Raw genomic sequence first — 11617 nt, 5'->3', positions numbered from 1 at the left:
TGTCTTTGGCCGCTAGGGAATGAAATGTTTGTTACTCTCCAGAAACGCTTAAATGCTCTGTCCGGCACTTCAGCTCGCATGGAGGTCGCAGTAATGGCGAACGGGTTTCGAGGTGGAGGCAGCTATGTCAAAAGCAATGGGGGGTTGGATCTCACTGCGCTGGTTCAGGGTATGTTCATGGTTCATCCCCAGGGTATGTTTATGCAACCCCTGGAGCTGCGAGCAGCTCCAAGAGGCTATCTTTCCGTCCGGGTCAATTCACCGTCGGTTCGTGGTATCCCCTGGTCTGGTTTGTTCCTCAATTACGCGTTGTGTATTCTCCATTCGGACCCTGCAATTATGGTCAGGCCTAGACAACGTATGCTCAGCCATCGCGGCACCTCCCGTGGGGGGTCTTCTCGCCCTCCTGTAGAAGCTTCCTATCCCCATTGCTGTCGTTGCAATTGTCATCGTTCCCGTGATGCCCACCCCCTTCAGTCCAGTCAATTCCTGGACTCAAGTGCTCCTGATTCTGCTTCAACGCCCGCCTTCGGCTCTGCCATTTTCAACTTCAATAGTTCTATGAACCGCCCCAGGATCAGTGCCCATGTCTCGGTTCTCTTCATCGAAGACTCACAGGACGGCAGCGACTCTCTTGATGATCGCGGGAAGCGGCCTGCTGAAGGCTCAGAGACAGTCATGGAAACGCCTGCGGCTACACCAGAGGATGTCTCAAATCGCCCTCTGGCTCAGAAGGAGATGATCAGCACAGGCGAAGATGCTAACATGGAAACTGCTCCCACTGCAGCGGAGGTGGAGGAATATGGGTGGTGCCGGGTGGTTGAGGAGGAACCGGACGAATAGCGGCGCCATCGTTCCAGGTCTCTGCGGCACTTCTGTTTAGCCTTTCGGCCTCTCCAGCTGCTCTGTTTATTTTTTGGTCTCAAGTTTTTGTTATGTCGGCAAACTGTCTTTGTGTGGGTCTTGGGTACCGGGCTCTTGTTCTTTGGGTGGGATGTGTCTGTTTTCCCCTGCGCGGGATTATCCTGATATTCTGTTGGCGCCCCTGCGAGGGCTGGTTTATTTTTGGTCTGGTTAAGTCCTCGGACATAGTAGTCTCAGTTGTTCCAAGCTGCCATTACAGGCATCTGGTTCTTTCTGTCTTGAAATGATGTAACCGAATTCTGTTTATGTATATAATAGATTAGTTTTAACTAGAAAAAAAAAAGTAAGAATTCTCAAAGGCAAGCACAATAGAACAGAAATTTTAATCCTCAATATAGAAGACAACCTCTGCAAATTTTGCAAAAGGTGAGAAAAGATCAAGATCAGATTCAAGCACCACTGTATATAGAAGCATATCCTGATGAAATACCAGAGCATTCCAAGGACCATGATGATCAGATTTCCACATTATATGCAGTAGATGAAGATAAATTAGGTTTTGAGGGAGAAGAATATGAATATGCTGAAACAGGTTCCATTTATGATGAGAATGAAATTGATGAGTATTGGAAGTAGTTTTTTGATTTTATGTAGGCAGAACTACATAAGAAATATGACTTGTGATTAAGGAAGAGGTCTAGAAGTCAAGAAGATGAAGGTGAGCATCAAGTTCTAGCTCCCTTACAGAAGGCGACTCCACAAAAACCACAGCCTGCAAAACAATTGAATAAAGGAAAGCAGCAGCAGAATACAAGTAGCAAGACTCAAATGCTTCAAGGTGAGTCTTCTCAAGACAAAAGTGAAAAAATTGCTTTAGAAAAACTTGTTGCCATACCAAAAGATATTTCAGTCATGAAGAGAGGTGAAGATGGAAATGAAAGGAATACTAAACAGGGTCATGTGTTTAGACTAACTAAAGAATTAGAGAAAATCAGAATTCAAGCACCCCTCTCAAAGTTGGTCAAAACACCAATTTATCAGAGAGAGATTGTTGAGTTTATTAGTATAAGAGAGAATGTGAGTGTAAATGACACTGTGACGTTGCAAGAAGATAAACCAATAGTGGTTTTTGGTCAACATGTGGAGGAGGTGGATTCTTCAACCCCTCCTTTCTACATTTCTCTATTAATTCATGATTTCCTCTTGCATAATTGTATGTTTGATTCAGGAGCTTCACATAACCTTATGCCATTATCAGTGATGAAACAGCTAAACCTACAAGTTACTAAACCTTACAGAGACTTGTATTCTTTTGATTCAAATAAAGTCAAGTGTCTGGGGGTCATTAAAAATATGGTAGTGTCACTAGCCGAAATCCCATCCAGAAGCTTGGTAATGGATGTAGTGGTAGCAGATATCCCTGCTAGGTTTGGAATGTTGCTATCTTGGTCATAGGGAGCCAAATTGGGTGGTGTTTTGAAACTAGATTTTACATATGTTGTTATACCAATTTTTCACCTGTATATAGTGAAGAAAAGGACGATTTTTTTTGCTTCATGCTGCATGATAATGCAGAATTGGCTGAAGATAACCAGAGGCAGCTTGCTTCAACCAGTGTAAATACAGAGCTGCAAACCGAAGGGGTGTGGAAGTGCTTCTTTGATGGAGCCTATTCTAAGGAAGGAACAGGTGTTGGTTTCCTTCTAATTGCACCTGGAGGTAATATGTTCCCTTTTTCTTTTAAATTGGAGTTCGAAGCAACAAACAATGTGGTAGAATATGAGTCCTTGATCATTGCTCTACAAATAGCAAAACAAATGGGAGTCAAGTCAATTTCTGTCTTTGGAGATTCAGAGCTAATTATAAAGCAAATAAAGAACCATTGTCAAACAAAACACCCTAGGCTTAGGGCATACAAAAACGAAGTGTGGGATTTGGTTGAGAACTTCTTTGAAGCTTTCAACATTCAGTTCATTCCAAGAGATGGAAACATATTAGCAGATTCTTTGGCTGTGGCTGCTAGTACTTTTAGGCCTCCTATTAATCTGAAGCTAAGATATGAGGTTGAAATGAGGCATAGGCCTTCTGTTCCTGATAATATAAAGCACTGGCAGATTTTTGAAGATGATCAGCAGATTAAGGAATTCTTGACTATGATTGAAGATTTTCAAGGCATAGAGATTGATCAAGATGAAGATGAAGCAACAGAAGGTGCAGAGGTAAGTGGTTTGAAAAATTCTATAGTTGATCAAAATATTATTCAATTAAAAGATAATACTCTGCCAAGGGGACTTGTCCCTCTTGAAAGACTTTTTAACTCCAATGATGTAGCTGTTAGTTCACAGAAAATTCCACAGGATGAGCAGATTCAAGATTACAATATTGGAACCCAGGAGGAGCCCAGGTTAGTCAAATTATTCAATGGAGTTCCACCTAATTATAAGGAGAGATATATTAAACTTTTCAAGGACTATGTTGATGTTTTTTCTTGGTCCTATGAGGATCTTAAAACATATGATGTAAGTATTATTCAGCACAATATTCCCTTGAAAGAGGGGATTAAACCATTTAAGTAGAAGCTCAGGCAAATAAACCCTCTAATTTTACCATTGATCGAGAAAGAAGTCAAAAAGTTGCTTGATGCCAAGATTATAGTTCCACTCAGGTACTCTAACTGGGTGGCCAATTTAGTGCCTATAAGGAAGAAGAATGGAGAGATAAGGCTATGTGTAGACTTTAGAAATCTCAACAGGGCTTCCTTGAAAGATAACTATCTGTTACCTAAAATGGATCATGTGTTGCAGAAGGTAACAGGATCATTCAGGATGTCAATGCTAGATGGGTTTTCTGGGTATAACCAGGTGGCTGTGGATAAAGAAGATCAGAAGAAGACTGCATTCACAACTCCTTGGGGAACCTTTATGTATGCTAGAATGTCTTTTGGGTTGATGAATGCAGGTGCTACATTTCATAGGGCTATGGACATTGCTTTTGTGGGAGATAAATTTGTAGTGATATACTTGGATGACATCATTGTTTTCTCTAAGTTTGATGAGGAGCATCTAGACCATCTAAAAAAGACTTTTGAGAAATGTAGAAGATTTGGGATTTCCTTGAATCCTAAGAAGTCCATTTTTTCTCTAGAGGAGGGAAAACTGTTGGGGCACATTGTTTCTAGAGATGGAGTGAAGATAGATCCAACAAGGGTGCAAGCTGTGCAGAAAATACCTTTTCCCAGGAGTAAGAAGGACATTCAGAAATTTCTGGGAAAAATAAACTTTTTAAGGAGGTTTGTGTCCAATTATGCAGAAATTGTAAAAGAAATTACTAATATGTTGAAGAAAGAGAATGAAGTGCATTGGACCAAGGAAGCCAGAGAGTCATTCTCCAGGATTAAAGAAGCATTGCAAGTTGCTCCAGTCCTAATAAGCCCTGATTATCAAAAACCTTTCCAATTTTTTTCATTTGCATCACCTAATTCAATAGTTGTTGTCTTGTTGCAGAAAAATGATGAAGAAAAGGAGCAGCCAGTTGCTTTATTTAGCAAGATTCTCAAAGATGATAAACTAAAGTATAATATTCTTGAAAAATAGGTATATGCTTTGGTAAAATACCTAAAGGCCTTTAAGACTTACTGACTGCAGTCGCAGATCATTTCTTATGTACCAAATGTTGCAATAAAGGATGTCTTAGTTCAGAGTGATGTAGAAGGAAAAAGAGGAAAATGGATAGCCAAGATCCAAGAGTATGACTTGGAAATAAAGCCCACAAAGTTGGTGAAAGGGAAAGCATTGGTGAAGATGTTTACAAAGTCAAACTTTCAGGAATTGGGAATCAACTTGTTGACACCTGCGAATGAAGAAATAATTGAAGAAGGTGAAGAACAATCAAACTCAAGTATGAAGATCAGGTAAAAGTTTTTATGTTCAGAATGGTACAAGCACATAGTCCATTATTTGTGTTTCCTCTCTTGTCCTTAATCTTTGGATAGAACAAAGTATATATCATTAAAGATAAAAGCCCAGCCATATGTGATTGTTGAGGGTAGATTATATTGGAAGGATCCTATAGGAATTTTATTGTTATGTTTAACAGAGGATGAATTTATAGAGACCATTAAATATTATCATGAGAAGTTATGTGGAGGACATTATAGTTGGAAGGCTACTACACACAAAATCCTCCAGGCAAGGTTTTATTGGCCTACTCTATTTGGTGATACATATAAGTTTTTCAGAAGTTGTCAGAAGTGTCAGCTTTTTGCTGAGAAGAAGAGGTTAGCTCCCTTGCCTTTGATCCCAGTCTTCATAGAGGAACCATTCAGACAATGGGGACTAGATTTTGTTGGAGAGATTAACCCACCTTCAAGTGGACAGCACAAGTGGGTTCTTACAGCTACTGATTATTTCACCAAGTGGCTAGAAGCTATACCTACTAAAAGGGAAAATGACCAGGTGGTGATGAAGTTCTTGGAGGAAAATATTTTCAGCAGATTTGGATGCCCTGTCAAAATCATAACAGACAATGCTCAAGTCTTCAATTCAAGTAAGTTTCTTTCTTTTTGTCAAAAGTATAATGTTATTTTATCTCATTCAACAGCTTATCATAGACAGGGAAATGGATTAGTTGAATCCACTAACAAAAAATTGATGAAGATCCTTAAGAAAACTATTGCAGAGAATCAGAAAGACTGGGATTCTAAATTAAATTTTTCTCTATGGGTTGTCAAAGTGACTACAAGAAGGTCTACACGCAAATCACCTTTTGAGTTAGTGCATGGGACTCAAGCTCTATTCCCAAGTCATCTTGTGAAGCCTGCGATTGCAATGATTCAAGAGGAAAAAGAAGAACCCAATGCTCTGATAAGAAGGATGCATAAGGTAGTGGAGATGAGTGAAAGCAGGGATAAAGTAAGAGACAAATTGATTATGTATCAATCAAAGATGAAGAATATTTTTGACAGAAAAGCCAGAGAAATTGATTTTAAAGTTGGAGACCTAGTATTAAGGTGGGATACTAGAAGAGAAGATAAGGGTAAACATGGAAAGTTTGATCCTCTCTAGTATGGCCCATTCAGAATCATATAAACAAGGGAAAATAATACATTCTCCTGGAGAATCTTGATGGTGAATCTTTACATCTTCCTGTCAATGGGCAATACCTCAAACATTACTTCCAGTTCTGAAGCACAAGCATCCTGTCATTGTAGATACTGGAGTGAATTCGTTGTACAAATTCCATAGAATTTAAATTGGCTAGCAATATGTGACTCCATGCCTAAGGTGAAGGCAATAATCTGTGGTTCTTAGTGCTTCTGTGGCAAAAGCACTATCCCCAGGTGGAGCCAGATGTTGTAGCATCTATTGTCCTTTTAATTTTATTTTCAGTTTTATTGCAAAGATGGAAAAAAATCAAATATTATGTTATAGTGGAAATAAGAGGAAATGCGGAAATTTGAAAGAAACAACTTATTTTATATTATTAATTGCTTTTGAATGTGAGAAACCCGTGAGAATATCTGAGTCGTTAACTTGCAAGGCAACAGATCCGATGGCAATCGCGTGGGTAACTAGAACGAAGTTTATTTTAGAAATTGGATGCGATGGTGTATGAAATGTAGTTTAATCCGTTGAAGTCCAGATCAATCGCAGCCGTCCATCGAAAGGGACGAGATCCGACGAATATCACGTCAAAAAGTAATCGGGTTTTATTTTTAAAATCAGACCCGATAAATCTTTAACTGGCAGTTTTATTTCTTATCAGGTCCGTGTGGGAGTCAAAGGGTTGTTGAAAAAATGGACGCGATAAGGTTTTGTTCAACAGGTTTAAAGTTTCATTGAATTCCGAAGGATCAGACCGTCCATTGACTGGGTGATCGGACGGTGATCGTGCACAGCTCAGGCGGACGTGATAAGTTTATGAACCAAAGTCTAAATCCTTTTCAGTTCTGTGATTTGCCATATTTCGCGTAAATCAACTGATTTCGTTGTTTTAGCAAAATAACCAAAGTTAGAGACGAACGACTAAAATTCCAAAGGCAACGGTAATTGGTCGGGTTTCTTTGTGTTTCCACCAATTGGAACACTCCCAATACATACGTGGGCCCAAGTCCACGCATGGAGTTTTGTCAAAATGCAGTTTGTTGTGTTAAAACAGTTTAACTATTATCAGAACATCTATAGAGAAACTTCATCAGTAGCCAAGTCACAGATCTGAACAGCGAACAACCATTCTAAATTATGTTACTTCTTGTTATTTTATTTTCTTGAGAATGAGGTGTCTTTTACCCTCTAATGTAATATTCTGTAGTGATTTTTACTTTAGACGGTTAGTAGATAGTTAAGCAGTTTGACAGTTTTGGTGATTACCAACTGTCTCGTAATGTATAAAAGGAGGAAACTTTTACAGAGAAGGGGTTCGAAATTTGGAGAACCTGAAGACTAGGCCACTATATTATTGATAAAACTATTGATTAATGAAATAATCAAAAGTTTTCCACACATTGTTGGGTATGATTTTGTGATTTCTCTGTTATGTGTCATCATATGTTTTCTTCCTTCAACTATGGTAATGAAGTTGCAGGTCTTTATTTTCTTATGTAAATGAAGTTAAAATCCCTTAAAAGAACGCTTCTATACTTGAAGTTCCTACCTCTGCAATTCTTATAATTAACAGATGGTAGTTTCTGTGTAAGACAACATATTATCTTTAACCTCTCCAAGTGTCATAGATAGTATATTCTGTGTAAAACAACATATCGTCTCTAACTTCTTCAAACTTTCTTCATTCATCATTTATATTCAACAATCAAATGGCATTCTGAGATTTTCATGTCACCTAGGTATTAAGGGTGTTCGCTTGTTGGGGCCTGACCCAGGTTCAGAGTTAATTAGCGAAACAAATCTCTATACTACTGGCCCTTTCGACAATAGTCTGCGGAGCGCACACTGAGGTCTCACCCGAGGTAGTATGGGGGGGGGTACCAAAACTAGGTTTCCGCACCCTTGAGATGTCTGAGGGTTTTATTTGGTCCAACTGCTAGTCCCTGCATGCAGGGTGTGCACTTCCTGGCCTTCGCACCCTGATAGATTCGCCTTCGTGTAACCCTAACCAAGGGTTGTGGGGCTTCCACGCTACTAGAGCAGCGTTCTGTACTATTTCCCTAAATCACACCCAAGATCTTACTTGCCTTTTTACACCAATTAGTTATTTCGCATAAGTAGAAGCCTTGTGTTATATTTATTTATACAGTGCATACATATAAGTTCACGCAGCCAATAAATAGTAAACTTGCAAATTATACCCAATAACACATAAATCAGGAAAAGATACATAGAAATATGGTAAACTTCTCTTTATTAATTATTTCCAAGGTTACAGACTCGACCTACCCTGCGCACTCAACTGCAGGGGTCCGCGCACTCAACTGCAGACTACTAAGCCTCTGCGCACACAGCTGCAGAGCCTTCTCCTACTCTACGACCCAAGACACACTTTTCACTACAACTCAAGCTCCTAGACTTCTCATGCATATTTTCTATTCCTTCCTCTTCGCTATCTTCGACACTTAGAGCCTCGCTCTATTTATACAATCCCATGGTCCGCAGACCATGCGTAGGTCTATCAAGCCAACATTACATTACAAAAACAAGGGCGGACAACCTTGTGACTCTATTATGACTTCGCACTCCGCGCCCACAAATCGCGGAGTCTTTACAAATGACTTGGTCAAAACTTGGGCTTTAAGCCCCAAAACATGCCTTGGGGGGATTTCATGCCCAAAAAGCCCCTAGCACAAACATCGTGACTCGCCCTCAAGTCACTCTGCCGGTGCAGAGATCTTCGCACGAAATCCCTCCAACTCTATTCGAACCGTTGCAAGGTCGGCAGTGCACTGAGCGACTACCTGCTGGATTTCCTGTACGCGTTGTTTCGAGACCGTGTGGTCAGAAATGCTTCCTTGGACCTGTTCTTGCTTCCCCTGCATTTGTGCGATATTGCCTTCAGTTTTTGCTATGATAGTGAAGGCCTCATCGATCCAAGGTTGAAAGAACGCCTTTAGGACTGCTTCTTTGTGTCATGCTACGTCCAACTTTTCTTTCAACGCTTTGCCCTATTGAATTCACACAAGCCTCCGAGTGAGGGCCACTGTCTGTGTGGTCCCTTTGACGTTATCGTACTGCTACTAGAGCTCATGGGCTTCGATCTCTAAGTGCTGGATGTTGGGGTCCTCTTGCAGATTCGTGAGGACCTCAAATGATTCCTCCAACATTCTAGTGCAGTCCATTACTACACTGTCGATCTCTTCCAGCCCTGATGCAATAGTGTTGGCTTGCAGTTCTCTTACTTCTGGAGGGGTGGACGGTTGCACCTTTAACCGCAGCTCTACTATCTAAAGGTTCAGCTCCAGCTAAACCTTAGTCATTTCTTCCCGCACCTCATGCACCCCTGCTGCTAGTCGGTGGATGTGTGCCTCTGCTAGTTCATCTACTGGGATGGCTAGCTCAGGGACCATCTAACAGGCTTCTTCCATAATTGTACCATCTTCCTATTCTATGACACCACTTCATCGTGCTGCAGGCTCAACAGCTCCATGTTGATCTTTTGCTCGCTCAGCACTTGTAGGGTGCAACTCTCCCTACCCCATAGTTCTGCAGTAATCCCATCCGGTAGAACGTATAGTGTCTCCCATAGGAGTGCAGCCATGTTGATCCTGAGACCCTTTAGTGCGCTAATCGTAGGCCTGTCAGCCTCATTTGTGGCAACCAGTGCCCCTTCTGGCAGTGCGATGGTGTTTGTTGTCTGGGCGCACAGCATCTACTCTTCTACAATTTTCCTTACTACGATGCTAGTCGAGAGGGTACCAGTCTGAGGAGTGTGCACCTGCAACTCCTGTATCTGCGCTCTAAGCGACCCCCAACACAATCTGGTTCTCTTGCGCAAAATTCTATAGGGCCTCAGAGGTGACATCCTGCACCATCTCGCTGATCTCGTGTAGATTACCCTCAGTAAGGGTGATCGGGTCAATAGAAAACTTTGATGCCTTGACCTTCTTGCGCAGCCCCGTCCACTCGCTTGGGCGTTGGTGCTTCAGTTGTGTTGATGCGGTTTGTGGGTCCGCACCGCCCTCCTCTTCCGCTGTTTCCTGCTCATGCGAAGGTGTCTTTTGGCCCTTGTGTGCCTTCTTGATTTCCTCCTATGATGCGGTTGTTGCTGCCTTTTTCTGTTCTGCTGTTGTCCGCGCAACGTCCCATGCCTCTTGCACTTTTGCTGCCACTACTTCTTCCCTTCTCTTCTCTTGCAACTGCGCCATGAGAAACTTGGCCTCCTCTTTCTTCCTTTGCGCCGCAGACTTCTCCATTGGCGTGAGATCTGGGGCGTGCCACTCTAGCGGCCATGTCTCCATTACATCAAAAATTACGTCATCCGTGGCTACAAAGGGTAGCTCTCTCCATTGCTTGGCGGGGTCCTTGCGCGCTCTGATATAGATGTTGTGGAGATCTACTTTAAATTCTGAAAAACTTTACAGGTTGTTGTAGACAGTGGGTGATAACCGCGTCTTCCAGTTAATCCCCATTCTGAGGTTCATTTCCATGAACACCCAGAGTATTTTACTGTCACGAATCCAGTTCACATCCTTTATGGCCCAAAGGGAAGCATACTTCGCAGCCTCTGGCAAATCCCTGTTAATTATGGGAAACTGACTATCCTCTAGCAATTCTCCTGCCACAAACACTATGGACAATAGAAGCCATGCAGAGTGAAACTTTTGCTTTGTTCCTGGGCCTCGCGAAATTTTCCAGGAACTCCTTGCAGAGGAACTCGAACTAGTTAAACTAGACCCCCTCCACACACTGCTTAGCAAGTGCCACCATCGGCGTGGGTACCTCGTCCGCACGGCACTTGTGCATAACTTTACTCGCCAGTATTTGGGTCACCACTTTAACTGCTTTTTTGTTGATGCTGGATATGGCGTAGACCCTTTTCTTCTTCTCCAATTTATATTTCTTCTTCATGACCTCTGCAATGGCCAAGTCACTACTCTTCCCCTCTGAGATGTCTGCGGGGCCCTCTCCTCTGCATGGAAGCTGGGTAATGCGGTGAATTAAGTGGTTCGTGATGGGGATGGGCTCCTCCAACCACAAACACCCACCATGCACCAGGCAGAGCAGCTGCCTGATGATGAAAATTATTATTGTGGTGCAGTGGAAATGCGGCACCCAGAGCAGGTTTAGTAACCCTACCTTTTCCACTCTGTGTAACCACTTTCATGGCTCCAACTCGGTAACCCCCGCCATGGTGTTCTATTTCGGATTCATGAGATGCGCGGTCTCTATGTGAGGGAACTTCTCGTGGTCAGCAAGATCCCAATATTCAAATTTCAAGCTAGGCACCCATCCCAGGTGCGTGCCCTCAAAAATGATGTTATCCCAGAGGAGCGGGGTCTAGAGAGAGCTCTTACTTTCGTCAAGATCCTTGGGCACTTTTTCGCTCCCTTCCGTGGGGGATATAGGTGGGAAGCTTTGTTGGAGGATGCTCAGGCTCAATTTCTTCCTCCATGCCTTCATCCTCATCTTCTTCGATGATAAGGTCCTCCAGGTCTTCCTCCTCTTCGTCAGTTTCCAAGTTAACAGCTTTCCCTTTATCCTCCATCGTTAACCTAGTGCGCAGCAGGTTTAACGAGGACACATGTACAAGAACCATCGACTATTTGTCTTTCTTTAGCCTCAGCATGTGTGGTGATTTAGGGATT

This window comes from Pinus tabuliformis, chromosome 4_2 (assembly GCF_031772625.1).
Source record: "Pinus tabuliformis cultivar Carrire ecotype Pingquan chromosome 4_2, CPIR1, whole genome shotgun sequence".
Classification (NCBI taxonomy): Eukaryota; Viridiplantae; Streptophyta; class Pinopsida; order Pinales; family Pinaceae; genus Pinus; species Pinus tabuliformis.
The sequence above is the reverse complement of the archived record's forward strand: the minus strand, read 5'-3'. Positions refer to the sequence as shown.